Here is a 15,830-nt window from a genome sequence, read left to right as displayed (position 1 = left end):
CGTGGCGACGAAGCAGGACACTGGTATTTATGGCCCTAGAAGCAGTGTCGGCTGCATCGAGGGCACACTTAATGGAGGTGTTTGTGATTAGTTTACCCTCCTGTATGAGGTCATGAGCCTTGTGCTTGTATTTTTCTGGAAGGTGCTGCATAAGAGCCTCTAGTTCGTCATAGTGTGCTCTATCATATCGCGCAAGCAGTGCTTGTGTGTTTGCAATGCGCCACATGTTTGCAGCTTGGGAGGCGGTGCGTTTACCAGACGCGTCCAGAAGTTTAGATTCTTTGTCTGGCGGTGGGGCATCTCCTGAGGATTGGGAGTTAGCCCGCTTTCTAGCTGTGGAGACAACTAGGGAATCTAGGGGAGCAGGGCCCTTGATGTAAGCAGGGTCTGTGGGTGCCGCCTTGTACTTCTTCTCTATTCTAGGGTTCAGTACTCTGGCTCTGACAGGGTCTTTGAACACCTCTGTAGCGTGCTTGGTGACACCCTTAAGCATGGGTAAAATGGAAGTAGATTTGTCTTGTATATCAAATGTATCCAGTAGGAAGTCTTCTTCTACTGGTTCACTGTGCATGTCCACCCCATGGTAGTGTGCTGCTCTCTGCACTAAATGATGAAACCCTAAGGAGTCCTCTGGAGGAGACGGCCTTGATGGGTATAGGTCGTCCTGAGGTACATTGGGTATATCAGGGTTATTGTAATCCTCCCATGGATCTGGGGTCCCTGGTGGAGTGGGATCCATTGGGGCGTCCGCCGGGTAATTGTCCGGATCCCCATCATCCGGATCTGGGGATGGGGCCGGATCGTAGTGAGGTAAAGGTGGCGGAGACCTGTGAGGTGGAGGCGGTGGAGGAGGTGGAGTGGGTAGGGGAGGCGGTGGTGGGGAGGGCACTCTGAGGGGAGAAGTAGCAGAGTCCTTCCTTTTGGGTGGAGGAGGAGGAGCCGGAGCATCAAGGCGTCTTTTCTTGGTAGTTAAAGTCAAAAGCCCAGTCTTTGGATCTTTGGACAAAGTCTTTTGTAAAGGGTCTGGTGTAAACAGAGCCAACGGTGTCGAGTCGTCTGTCGGCACCGGTGATTTCGGAACCGGGGGTTTCGATGGTCTGTGTGCGCCATGCTTTTTTGAGGTCTCCGGGTGTTTCGGCGTCGAATGATGTTTCGGCGCCGGAGCGTCGGTGCCGACAGATTTGTGTTTGTGTTTGGTCGGCACCGAGTGTCCAGGCTTCGGCACCGGTGGTTTCGGAGTCGAGCTGGATTTTGCAGTCTTCGGTGCCGGATGCTGTTTTTCGGCACCGGGTGTCGGCTGGCTCGATCCCGAGCTGCCATGAGACTTTGGGTGCTTCGACACCGGGCCCGAAGGTGGGGTGATCGAAGTTTTGGTTTTGGTTTTGCCCAGGCCGGCAGGCGAGGGAGTAACCTGAGTCTCTTTGGTTTTCGGCGCGGGGGTGGGAGGGGGCATAGTACTCACGGCCCGCTGCGCTGGTGTAACGTCCTCCACGTCAGAGTCGTCGGCCTCGGAAGCGCTGACGACGTCTTCCTCCTGCTCGGTGTGTGTTTGCCCCGAAGCTTCGGCGTCGTCTCCGAAGATGTCCGGTGGAGCTGCCGAGGATGAGTGCGCCATGGTGCGTCGAGCTCTTCGATCTCGGATGGTCTTCTTCGATCGAAAAGACTTGCAGGCGGGGCAGTCTCTAGCCTCGTGTTCCGGAGAGAGGCAAAGGTTACACACCTGATGGAGGTCGGTGTGGGGAAATTTAGACCCACATTTTGGGCACTTTTTGAACGGAGTCCTTTCCATCGGCCGGGACCGGAGTCGCGGAGGGCCCGAAGGCCGGTGTCGATGTACGGGATGGAGAAAAGTGCCGCTTCGAGAGATGAAGATGATGAAGGAACTCGAAGAATCGAGGATTTTCCGTCGAGGCTGGAACCGTAGAAGTTCGAAGCCGGAGCACGAAGTATCACATCCGAGCCCGATGGCGGAAAAAAACTATCTGAGGATGGAGCCGAAGCCCATGCGCAGTACGGACCGAAGGAGGAGTCACCAAACTCGTGACTTCCAAAGACTGTCCAAGAAGAAAAACAAACTGCAAACATCCGGGCCCAACACCAGATGGCGACCTATGCTAAGTGTACAATCTGCAGCTCATATGCCTCGAACACAAGGTTATAGTATTGGCAATACAGGGCTTAATATATAATATGACATAACACAACATAGCATAGCATAATAAAAAATAACATTACATACAACTAAAGCGCATAGGCCGTTTGTGTCGAGGAAAAGAACAGTTCTGGTTCCTCAGTCTTTGCAATAAATAAAGCAAGCAAATGCCCATGACATCTAAAAGGTATGAAGCTCAAGATATCACTGTATTAAATAAGTAAATGTGTGTCTCACTGCGTTCCGCACATGCTGTAAAGGTAATTGTCTGTCTGCATTTTAGTCTAACTTTCCTGGAACATGGGACAATCGGACCTAGGATGGTATGTGATGACATTGGATTCATCACTGATAAACAAAGAAGTATCTAAACTTTGGTGTGAATATGAGGAGGTCTAGTCTAGAACAAAGCCTCCGTGGTGTGCTACTACTCATTCCATAAGTAGATTAGCACTTTGGTTTCCATGGGTTTATGGAGCTGGCAAAGTCCTTTCCATGGTGTTAATGGCAAACTGATGCAAGGCTCTGTTGGCTGAAGAATAGGCGCTCTGGGGCTTAACACCAAAAATTAACTTTGGTTCTGGTGCTGATATAGTTTAGGACATTTGGGTCAAAAGACGGACTACATTGTGAAGCCTGAGGTCTTAACATTTGTACTCAACCGAATCCCTCATCCAAAGACAGAATTGAGGGTGTATCTCAGGCAGTCAACTGGAAGGATGTGAACTGAGTATCTGATAGCTGGTCCATGAGATGTAAACATTAAGAACAAATACAGGCTTTTACAATTGTGAAAGAGTGAACCTTGGAGCCTAATCACCAAGGTAAAATTATATGAAAGCAAACCTATGCCTGTAATGCTCTTCTAACACTTTGAAGTAATTTACTGTTTTTGGCTATTCACCATTACAAAGTGTAAAGTTACTCCAAAGTGTAGATTTACACATATCCACCCAATGAAACCAGGGTGAAGCCAAATATGACTGTAAAGTTACTACTTGTAACTTATCACACATAGACGGAGATCTCGACCGACTTGATCGAGATCTCAATCACTGGAGTGGAGATCTCCCTATGGAACAGACTGGGAAAAATTACTAAACTTATATTTTTGTTAAAAATGGATATTATATTGATTTTATTGTAAAATATAAATGCAAAATGAATTAACATAATTATGTCTACCCTGGAGCTAATAAAATAAAATGTTAGAGTTCATTACCACTTCAAACACAATAATTAAATCAATTAAATATATTAATTTATTTGATAAATATTAACTTTTAAACAAGCCACAATAAAACACCCAACCTAGCAATTTTATTTCTAATATTTAGCAAATGTATTTAAAAGGTGTGTTTAATGGATATAATTGATATTTCAAATTTCAAATTAATACAATATTTATTTATTAATTTTGCATATTATTAAAGACAACAAAAGTATGTATAAACATAGTATAAACGTCCAAATGTTATGTTATGTTATGTTATGTTAACATAACATAACATAAACGTCCAAATAATTGAATTATGTTAATTGTATTTCCTATGGGGGTTATATTAAGTCCCTTCCTCCTTCACTTTATATAGGAGTGTCGTGCATTACCTGTGAGAAGCCTTGGATGGTGCTAGACCTATTCCAAGGCTGGCCTTGAGTACATTACTACTGTTTTGTCTCCTTAGGGGAAATGGAAACTCTAGAAGTGTAGTTTGTGCTGGCCTTACTATATAAGAAGAGATCCCACATGAACTTGACAAGACTTACTCTTACTATGTCTTGGATTTGGCGAAATGCCACTAGATATTTGGAATGGGATTAAAAAATGACACCTAAGACTTCGCTTTGGAGTAGCGACATCCTCAGGGAGGTTTTCATCGGAAGGGATTTGCCAAATGGGATTTGATAGGCATAACCAGGCTAGGAGACGTCTGGAGCAAAGATGGCCTGATGCCCCAGCACGAGCTTAAGAGAAAATACCAACTAGGGGGCACGGAGGTCTTCCGCTATTTGAAGCTCAAACACATGCTATTGGCACGCATATCTAAATGCACAACAGTTGAGGAGGCTTCACCATTAGAAGACAGGGTGTTGAATGAACCTTTGCCAGTAAAAGCGATTTTATTGAGATAAATATTAACAACTACTTTGCAACTACCCGTAGATAATGATTAAACTAAAGGAGAACTAGGAGAGAGATTTGGGAATGCTTTAGGATGAGAAGTGGGAGGAGGCACTCATAGCCCCCAGGAAACTGGCAATTAGAGAGGGCTTTGACCTGATACAACTAGGACTAGTGCACCGCTCACAAAGGGGGCTCTACAGGGCCCCCTGTTGCCTCAGGACCATGGTGTGCATGCAGGAGAGCACATGTTGTGCCCCCGTGTGTGCATGCACCCCATGCCATGCAGGTACTGATTTTGACGTTCCCATTGTGGTGCCTATTTCATAGGCAACGTCAATCAATCAATCATAGCATTTGTACAGCGCACTACATACCCGTGAGGGTCTCAAGGCGCTGGGAGTGGGGGGGATGCTGCTACTGTTCGAAGAGCCTGGTCTTGAGGGGACTCCTGAAGGATAGAAGGACTTCGGTCTGCTGTAGGTGGATGGGGAGGGTGTTCCACGTCTTGGTGGCAAGGTGGGAGAATGATCTGCCGCCGGCGGTCACTCTTTGGATGCAGGGGATGGTGGCGAGGGCATGGTCGCGAGCTGGCAAGCTGGCGGGCGGGGGTGTAGAGGCTGAGTTGTCTGTTGAGGTACGCTGGTCCGGTGTCGTGGAGTGCCTTGTGTGCGTGGGTGAGGAGTTTGAAGGTTATCCTCTTGTTGATGGGGAGCCAGTGCAGGTCTTTCAGGTGGGGTGTGATGTGGCTGCGGCGGGGGATGTCCAGGATCAGGCAAGCGGAGGCGTTCTGGATGCGTTGGAGTCGTCTCAGGAGTTTGGCCGGGGCTCCTGCGTAGAGTGCGTTGCCGTAGTCCAGTCTGCTGCTGACAAGGGCCTGGGTGACCGTCCTTCTAGTTTTGGTGGGGATCCACTTGAAGATCCTGCGAAGCATGCGGAGGGTGTTGAAGCAGGAGAAGGAGACGGCTTTGACTTGCTTAGTCATGGAGAGTGTGGAGTCGAGGATGACCCCTGGGTTTCGTGCATGGTTGGTGGGTGTAGGGGGTGCTCCTAGTGCCGTCGGCCGAGCCGAGGATGAGGACCTCCGTCTTGTCCGAGTTCAGCTTCAGTCGGCTGTTCCTCATCCAGTCGACGACGGCCTTCAATCCTTCGTGGACGTTGGTTTTGGCGGTGTGGGGGTCCTTGGTGAGCGAGAGGATCAGCTGGGTGTCGTTGGCGTAGGAGATGATGTTTAGGTCGTGTAGTCGGGCAACGTGGGCGAGTGGTGCCATGTAGAAGTTGAATAACGTTGGGCTGAGAGATGAGCCTTGGGGTACGCCGCAGATGATCTCTGTGACTTTGGAGCGGAAGGGAGGGTGGCAGATGCTCTGGGTTCTTCCGGAGAGGAAGGAGGTGGTCCAGTCCAGGGCCTTCTTTTGGATTCCGGCGTCGTGGCGGTGGCAGACTGTGTTGAAGGCGGCTGACAGGTCCAGGAGGATCAGGGCCGCAGTTTCTCCGTTGTCGAGCATGATCCTGATGTCGTTGGTGGCGGCGATGAGGGCAGTTTCGGTGCTGTGGTTGCTGCGGTACCCTGACTGGGATGGGTCTAGGATGTTGTTCTCTTCGAGGAAGCTGGTCAGTTGTTTGTTGACGGCCTTTCAATGACCTTCGCCGGGAATGGGAGTAGGGAGATGGGTCGGAAGTTCTTGATGTCTTTGGGGTCCGCCTTGGGTTTCTTTAGCAAGGCGTTGATCTCTGCGTGCTTCCAGCTCTCCGGGAAGGTCGCTGTCTCGAAGGAGATGTTGATGGTTTTCCGAAGGTGAGGAGCGATGGTCCTACTGACTTTGTTGAAGATGTGGTGTGGGCAGGGGTCTTCTGGGGATCTGGAGTGGATGGTGTTCATGATCTTGATGGTGTCGTCATCGTTGATGTTGGTCCAGGCGAGCAGGCGGTTGGTGTGGGTGGTGGTCGTGGGAGCGGGGGTGTCAGCTGTTGTCGGGGTGGTGACGGTGCCGAAGCTGTCGTGGATGTCTGTGATCTTGCGGTGGAAGAAGGTGGCCAGCGAGTCGCACAGTTCTTGTGACGGTGGGATGTCGTTGGTGTTGGAGCTGGGGTTGGAGTGTTCCTTCATGATGCTGAAGAGCTCTTTGCTGTTGTGTGCGTTGTTGTCGAGGCGGTCTCTGAAGGCGGACCTTTTGGCGGATCTGATGATTTGGTGGTGTCGGCGGTTGGCGTTCCTGTGGGCTGGGTAGCTTTCCGGTGTTCTTTCGCGGGTCTAGTTTTTTTCTAGTTTTTGGCAGGTTCGCGTGGAGGCCTGGAGGTCTTCGGTGAACCAGCTGGCTCTCTTGCTGGTGTGGGTGTTGGGGGGTTTCTTGAGTGGGGCGAGAATGTTGGCGCAGTCGTTGATCCATTGTTTGAGGTTGCGGGCTGCGGCATCGGGTCGGTTGGGTCTGTGGGTGGGCTCTGGGCGAGGGCGGCGGTTAGCTGGTCCTCGGTGATCTTGCCCCAGCTGCGGCGAGGCATCTGCTGGGTGTGGTGGTGTGTGGTGGGTTTCCGGAAGGTGAAGTGGATGCAGCGGTGGTCGGTCCAGTGGAGTTCGGTGGTGCAGTCGAAGAAGACGTGGGTGCTCGCTGAGAAGATGGGGTCAAGCGTGTGGCTGGCGGAGTGTGTGGGTGCTGTGACGAGTTGTCTGAGTCCGAGGTTGCCGAGGTTGTCGATCAGGGTGGAGGAGTTGGGGTCGTTGTTGTTTCTCGAGGTGGAAGTTCAGGTCCCCGAGGAGGATGTAGTCTGTGGAGCGAGGGCGTGTGGGCTGACGGGGTCAGTGATGGAGTCGCTGAACTGCGGTTGGGGTCTGGGGGGGGTCTGTAGATGAGGGTGCTTCTGAGGGTGATGTTGGGGTCGGTGTGGATCTGGAAGAAACAGTGGCACAGAATGCAAAAAGCGGGTCAGCAAAGGGGAAAGAACAGTGGTGCAGAAGCAAAGCAAACTCCTCACTGCGCAGCGTCCGGCATATATGGGGGGTGGGAGGGAGGAGCAGCTGGGAGGCGGGATCAGCGAATGGGCAGCCAGGGGGGTGGGCCACAGGCTGCACAGCGGCAGGGGAGGTGAGGGCACAGAAAGCAAAATGGGGCAGCAAGGGGGAAAAACAGTGGCACAGAAAGCAAAAACGGGTCAGCAAAGGGGAGAAACAGTGGCACAGACGGCAAAAGAACGGGTCAGCAAGGGGAAAGAACGGTGGTACAGAAGGCAAAAACGGGTCAGCAAAGGGGAAAGAACAGTGGTACAGAAGGCAAAAATGGGTCAGCAAGGGGAAAGACCAATGGTACAGAAGGCAAAAAAGTGGGTCAGCAAAGGGGAAAGAACAGTGGTACAGAAGGCAAAAACAGGTCAGCAAGGGGAAAGAACAGTAGTACAGAAGGCAAAAACGGGTCAGCAAGGGGAAAGAACATTATACAGAAGGCAAAAAAGTGGGTCAGCAAAGGGGAAAGAACAGTGGTACAGAAGGCAAAAACGGGTCAGCAAAGGGAAAGAACAGTGGCGCAGGAGCAAAGCAACGGGGCACAGAAACGGAGGTAGCACACTTACGGGCGAGAATACAGCAGCGGCAGTTGGGCAGGAGCACACAGGCAGAGCTGTGTGGCGGGGGAGCGACCTACCAGGAGGGTCAGGGGTCCCTCTCCTTACTGCGCAGCGTCCGGCATATATGGGGAGGTGGGAGGGAGGAGCAGCTGGGAGGCAGGAGGCGAGATCAGTGAATGGGCAGTCAGGGGGGCGGACCGCAGGATGCACAGCGGTGGGGGAGGCGAGGGCACAGAAAGCAAAATGGGGCAGCAAGGTTGAAAAAACAGTGGCACAGAAGGCAAAAACGGGTCAGCAAAGGGGAGAAAAAGTGGCACAGACGGCAAAAACGGGTCAGCAAAGGGGAAAGAACAGTGGTACAGAAGGCAAAAATGGGTCAGCAAGGGGAAAGAACAGTGGTACAGAAGGCAAAAAAGTGGGTCAGCAAAGGGGAAAGAACAGTGGTACAGAAGGCAAAAACGGGTCAGCAAGGGGAAAGAACAGTGGTACAGAAGGCAAAAACGGGTCAGCAAGGGGAAAGAACAGTGGTACAGAAGGCAAAAAAGTGGGTCAGCAAAGGGGAAAGAACAGTGGTACAGAAGGCAAAAACGGGTCAGCAAGGGGAAAGAACAGTGGCGCTGGAGCAAAGCAACAGGGCACAGAAACGGAGGAAGCACACTTACGGGCGAGAATACAGCAGCGGCAGTTGGGCAGGAGCACACAGGCGGAGCTGTGCGGCGGGGGAGCGACCTACCAGGAGGGTCAGTGGGAGTGCCAAAGAAATGCCCACAAGACAGGAGAAAACTCCTAATCTGGCGGGCGGTTCAACCACAGGTTTGACGGTGCGGGAGCGTGGTGGTCCCGCTTCTGCACCGCCAAACTCATAATAGGCCCTAAGTGCCAAGGCCCAAACATTTGCTCGGAAGACATTGGCTGGTGCTAAGAATGTCAATGGTGCCAAATACCAAGGTTGTGAAAACTTGGTTCCACCTGATTTCTCTCTCATTCCCACCAGACACTACTCCCTAACTCTTAATTACAATCTTGCAGGTTCTTTTTCATCCCTGTTTTCTCATTTTGTCACTTTTTTTACATCTTTCTCTTCCTTTCCCCTTTTTGTGTTTTTCTCACTCTTGCTCTGGAGGCAAGCCTGAAAGGGAAAAATATGTGCCCGTCCACAAAAATGATTGCCGTTGGGCCCAACCTGCAACCCCCAGGTTCAAATTCACAACTGACTGTAGGACTTCTTTACATTCTACAAAAAGCTGTTTGTGAAACAGGCTCACAAGATGCATAAGCTGCGAGTAGCATCATAATCCACAAAAATGATAATTTGCCATGTGGAATGGAACAATGGAACAAGGATGAAGAAGCATTAACAGCGACATACTTCCAGATCTAAAGGGGAAATTCAGGTAAATGCATATAAAGCACCCTCCTAAAATGACCCATCAAAATATAAAGAACTTCAAAAGTTATTAAATTCACCCAATCTCTACTCATTTAACCTATCTCCTGTACTGATATATGTATGTTACATGGGATGAAAAGTTGGTCAATGCACAATTATGATAGTCTACTCTCTGACCTACCCTCTAATATTTAGAAGCGTCAATTTTCTACTTGTTAATATTGACTGATGCTGATATTCTGTACAAGAGAAGGCATTTCTGTTGCATTTAGCAGGTCAACTGAACAGAGACAGCATCTTGGTGTACAGGTGATTTCGCCTTCAGCACATGCCAGACATCCAGGAGTAAATTGATTTTTCATGCACCGCTACTGCTATGATCTCACTATGATGTTTACCCAATAGTTCCAGTGTGCTCTGACTTAAGGAGAGAGGCAAATGTGAAGATGAGGAATTAAGAAAACGAAATTAGTAGCCACAGAATGATGATGATCCAGGATGGAACTGTTTAAATGTGTTAGCTTATCTAAATTGAAACCATCTTGGCCCAGTTCGCAAAAGTATGTTTGTATGTAAAGAGCTGATTGTAAAGTTACTATTAGTAACTTTCCACCTGTTTGTGGATATCATTTGAGATGTTATCAGTGATGTCAACAGCTATGTCACTGACCATGTCATGAGTGATGTAATATGTGAGGTCATAAGCAGTGCATTGCGGGGGCCTGCGAATTATAGTTAGCTCAGCTGCTAAATGTTACTGGTTTGGTACGAGTGAAACCTGACCCTAATTATAATGTCCGTGTAGCCTCTGGCTTTTTCAGTGAATTTCTATGTTTTTTTAACTAGTAGTCGCGTTTGCAGAGTGATGGAGAATGGTTCGGGGCCTCCGACCAGCTTTCAGCAATCCCGTCGTCTGGGACGTACTGGGGGTAACAGAAGGGGTTCCTGGTCCACAGGGACCCTTGGCATCCAAGGGGACTTCATCCCCCAATTAGTAGTGCATAAGGAGGTGCGTTTGCAGAGTGGTGGAGAAAGGGGGCATGGCCTCCGAAGACTTCTCAGCAATCCCATATTGTGGAACTTACTGGAGGTAATAAGAGAGGTATTTGGCCCCCGAGGACCATCTGGAGCCAAGGGAACTTCATTCCCCAGCCAGCAGTGCGCCAGGAGGTGCGTTTGCAGAGTTGCGGAGAAGGGGGCATGGCCTCAGAAGTCCTCTCAGCAGTCCAGCTGTTTAGGAATTACTGGAGGTAACAGGAGGACTTGTTGGCCCCCAAGGACCCTCAGCATTCAAGGGGAATTCATCCCCAAATTAGTAATGCACCAGAAGGTGCATTTGCAGAGTGATGGAAAAAAGGGGGCGTGGCCTCTGACCACCTCTCAGCAATCACGCTGTGGGGGACTTAATGTAGGTAACAGGAGGGGTTTCTGGCCGCCAAGGACCCTCAGGAGGCAAGGGGACTTCATCCTCTAACAAGTAGTGCGCCAGGAAGCACATTTGCAGAGTGGTGGAGAAAGGAGTCGTAGCCTCCGAAGTCCTCTCAGCAATCCCACTGTGTGGGACTTGTCGAAGGTAACAGGAGGGCTTGTGGACCCTCAGGAGACAAGGGGACTTCAATCCCCCAACCAACAGTGCACCAGGAGGCGCATTTGCAGAGTGGAGAAGAACGGGCGGGGCTTTCAGTAACTTGCTGGTCTTTTTATTTTTTCTGTTTTTCTGTAATCTTCACCTAAAGATGCTCTGGCTGTCTCAAAACTACCTGACTTTCTAGCTGAGCAACATTACAAAGAGCTTACACGAGGGACGGGCCCCACTTTAAAAAATATTACTATTAAAGATGGAATTTAGTAATTTGGAAATCCAATCCCAGTAGACAAGTCCAATTCTTTTTAAATTCACATATAGATTTCATTTTCTAAATTTATGATCTGTACTAAAACATAAATATTGAATCAAGAATAAGAGACACAAAACATCTTCTTGAAAAGTTAGACCTAGACAAAAAAGAACATAAAAACATAATATTGAAGTCAAATGTTTTTTGTAGAATTGTAATGTGTTTCAACTAAAAACTCCACAAAATCTATTTGAGATTGTTAAACAGAAAAATAATCATTCCCCTTTATTTCTGTTAATGACCAAACAGAAAACAATTGCTAAGAGTTTGCTCAACTTTTTTATAAAAAAAATTTAATCTGCAGATATTAATCACCAGAGAGCAGCATTGTTGCCTCAGAGGCATGGAAAGAGTCTCCCCCTGCTTGCACAAAACTGCAGGTTGTCCTTGGTATGCTCAGAGCTGCAGTAGCCCTAAAGGGGTTCTTCTGGCAGTAGGCTGCTTTGCAGAGAGAGCCCAAAGGAGAGTTCAGAGGAAAAAGTGCATCATTAAAGAGGATCAAAGATGCCAGTTGGCTCAAAGGCACAGTTAATCTATCTTTTTGTATTTGCCATAAAAAGACAACGCCATTTTCATGTGATGGTGGGTATGTTTAGGGTTATATTCAAGATGGTCATCTTTTCAGTTTGTGTTGCCAGGCTTGCCTGTCCAAAATGGCGTTTGGCTATTTTCCTGTGAAGTCATTTTCTACTCTTCTCATAACTAAGGGAGCTTGGATCTGTGAATGGTGCATCACAATGATTTCATTCTCCCCATTTCTGTTGTGTTCTTTACTTCTTGCCCCAGATTTTTGTCTGGAACTATTTTTTCCCGTGTTGGATTCTTCGGCCTAGAAGATTATGCTAGATTATTTCTATCCTCTATCTCAGGGTAGTTTTGGTGCCATGCTTCCCCACTCTTGTAAAGTTTTTTTTATCTTCAATCAAGATCTATCTATATTGCCAACAGCTTTTTTCTGCTGTTTGTGGCCCCTTCTTCCTAACGGGAAACCTCTTAAGGAGACAAATGACACCTTTCAGGTAAAAGTTAGTGCTGATTGACACCATGGTTTCTAGGAGGAGTTTCCCTTTCTCCAGGCAGTAACGAAGGGCACAAGAAATGAGATCTTCACTGCGGCCACCCCTTGACAAAGACGTTTAATGTTGTATGCCTAATCAATTGCAACTTTCTCAGGAAGATTACTCCAGAAAAACTGATCATTACCATTTTTAACCTTAAAACCTGTTGCCACTTCTCCAAACCGTTCCCTGCCTCTCTCATAACAGACTTCAGCACTTGGTACTGTTTAGCATTCATCTGACTATGTATCCCTTTGCTAATGGAGGGGTACCAGTCTGCCACAAAATTGGCTAGATTTACCCTCTCCTAAAAAACCTCAAGCTTACCTGGAAGACCTAAATAAATATTGTCCAGTCACAGGCCTACCCATTTATACAAATATTATTGAGGTTCTTCGTGACTTGAACATTTAGAGCAGCACTGAAATCATGTAGATCTCTTTGTACTTTACAGGGCATGAGTTTTGGATGTCTGCAACCTTCTGCTCATAAAAAGGTAGACCATTGGTATAATGAATAACACATCTAGCCCCGCTCAATGAGTTAACAGTCTACTGCTCCCTTTTAATATTGAATTAATTTTGACGCATTCTCTGATTTGAGTTCTCTTCAAATTGGATGGTAAATTCATTGACCTTCTTTGTTTATCTATATAAACCTTTCAGCTAACAAAGCTGTATAAACCGCAGTCATGTTGTACCATAATGTTGCGTCTGCAGATCATTAGAAAATATTAATTTCCTGATTATGTTCAAATATCAAAGCATAACCAATAGTAAAATTATGTTTATATAACACATCACTTTATAGTGAGGCAATTTGTATCTACCCACGGGCACTCATTTGCAGGAACATCTGTTACTGAACAGGAACTAAGGAAATAGGCGGTGAAAATGCACCTTTTGTTAAATTGACATCAATAAAGTCCACTGAAGAGCTCCAAGTGTAGTAAAATATGATCAGAAATTGCACTGAAGCAAAATTGTATTAAATGAGAGCGAATTAATAATTACACTGACAGTAAAGAATCGCATTGAAACAAAGTGTGAGGAAATGCATTATCACAAGAAAAACTACAAATACCATAATGAATTTGGGCTGGCAATTATGTCAAGAACTGGATGAAATTATGAAGCAGCAAATTAACTGTAAGGTATGTTGCTGCAAGGGTCGCAAAGAAAGGTCAGAAAGAGAGAAATGGTTATTAAATCCTAGAAGCACACCTCAAAGCTAAGACAGTCTTGATATAGTATACCAATGTTATGAGCCTCATTAAGAATTTACCGGATGTAGGTGTGAGGATGCCTGCTGGCCTGAATGTCTGATTCTGATTGGTAGCAACACACCTATGTCTGAGGAATACAAGCTATTTTACTCTGGAATGTGGAGTAACATGTGGACTAATGAATGCCGGGTCCAATTTCGAGTGTGTTTCGATCATCGGTGAAAATAACATGCCCAAATCTGCATACCTTCACCCACTGCTTGGAGCAGATGGTAAATGTGTGTAGGGTGTTTTCACTTGCCTGTGGTGTGGGGGACAGCGAGCAGCAGGAGGGCAGTTCAGGTTTTACTTCAGCAGGGAAGCACCACAAGAACAGATTTGCCCTGATTGCGGCTCGTCACTCCGATGTGTGTACCCTGGTTACACTGGCTCAGACAGCATGGGACCTGGCCCAGCTGTTTGGGCTGGACTGTACCTCCAGGAGCAGGGTCGAGACTGATCTGCGTAGGGGTAGGCCACAAACTAAGATGGCATGGTGTGTACACTCATGACAGTCTGGGATGTGACTTGAGTAATTTCCAGGGGCTCAGATTAACTAAAGTATTCTAGCAATCACGTTTTTGTATACTTCAGTGTGATGCCCTAAGTGCAACAGGTATGCCTAGCCCTTGGTCTCATGCTCACTGTGTCACTGAAACCAAGTTGCACCTGAATGAAGAGTCCCAATCAGGTTGAAACCAGTCTCATCCTTGCTACCCTCAGAGTCAGGTGAGGAAAGGGCATACCTGCCTAGTTTGCAGAGCCATAGTAGGATTGCCCCAGGACACATGTAGCATACAATCTCAACCACTTCAGTTGGGGCCATGTAGCCCTGTCTGCCTTGGGCCCTCAAATGAAGTCACACACTTCTAATCAAATTAGCTCCCTTAGTAGTAGTGCTAATTTCTTACTGACTGACATGATCCTTCCTTAGGCTGTTCAGGGGATTTCCCATGATTCAGGAGTTTGTCTATGAGAAGGACAGAGGCTGCCCTAAAGTTTTGCTTGAGGAAGTGTTTTCTATGTATGTAGACAGTAGTCTTGGCATTCCTTCTTCCGGGTTACAACAGTGGAAAATAGGACTATGGCAAGATTGAAGGTTTGAAGTGTGATTTCATTCTCCTAAAGTCCAGAGTATTGAAATGTATTATACTGACCAAAGTTAATTATTTAATTGATGGCACTTTTTAATTTACTGTGCCACCATCTCCCAGAATTATTTGATTTCTCTGGCATGCTTCTTTTCAATAGGTCAACGTGAATGGTCATAGGCTGACTCCCTGGCTGCACATGGTCCGGATAGTTGTGACTTTCAGAAAGTGATCTACCCTCCTAGTTTAAAAATTGTGTCTCATGGAGATTGGATACACACATATTTCCTGGTCACCTTTAGCGTCTTCACATTTGCTGGTTTGAGCCTTCTGTTCCATCAATGCAATTTTCACCTATTATTAACATTGATATTCTGCAGGTGGATGGTATCATGCTCTCTAAATATGAACTTATTGAGACAATGTCCTCTCGCCATCAGACAGACATTTCCAAGTGGTGTTTTGCTACTAATACTCCCATGAGGCAGATGAATTGTGTATAACTGGTACATAGCTGCCAATGGGATTAGTTTTAGATTTGGCACAGCTTTCATATCCTCATAAATTTAGGACCACAATGAGGCCGAAGGATGAGGTCAAAACACACCCTATTACCTAACATTATTATTCATTACACCATGTCCTACTCTTCAGTGACACGGTGCTTGGTTACTTCTCTTTTTCATATTCATTCTGTCTTTAAACATCATACTACATTTTTAGTATTATAAACAGGACTTGTAGATTAGAGGTCATGTACTTATGTCCTCAAGGAAAAGAGGGAGGATGCTAAACTCCTTTGTTAAATTTAAAGGGATAGCGCAGTTTGCTGTTTTTCAGACCTGACTCAGCCTCTTTATTGTATAAAGACTGCGGTGAGGAAGACTAGGAATCAGTGTAAAGAAGACTACTGGTAAGTAATCAGAACATTACTTTTCCTTCTGGATCCAGTTTTCTCATGGAGAGACCGTACTAGGCAAGAGCATTGTTGAGAGTCTGGAAATGTCCTTGATTTCCCCATACAGTGAGGTCGGGGTAAAGGTGCTGCATATGCAGGTACTGGGCAACTAAAAACTTGAGACTGGGCCAACCTTATAGTAGAGACATATTATGCTATTATGTCCATTTAGCTTGTTGCAACTTCAGATCAATCTTTGGCAAGGCCAAGTCTTTAAATATCTACAGATCTGTAATTACTTGATTTCACACCCAGGAATACAACTTCCTAAACATTACAAAATAACACTTATGAATGTACAAGCTGGTACATAAATCTATGTAAAGGTCCAATATATTG

General features: G+C 46.9%; 1 protein-coding gene across 2 annotated transcripts in view; it reads right to left on the bottom strand.

The window, feature by feature from the left end:
• Positions 1-15,830, bottom strand: part of CFI (complement factor I) — a 181,567-nt gene that overhangs the window by 65,185 nt on the left and 100,552 nt on the right. The window lies entirely within an intron of this gene.

Source organism: Triturus cristatus, chromosome 2_2 (genome assembly GCF_964204655.1).
Source record: "Triturus cristatus chromosome 2_2, aTriCri1.1, whole genome shotgun sequence".
NCBI lineage: Eukaryota > Metazoa > Chordata > Amphibia > Caudata > Salamandridae > Triturus > Triturus cristatus.
Note: the sequence above shows the minus strand (reverse complement) of the source record. Positions and strands in the feature narration are given on the sequence as shown.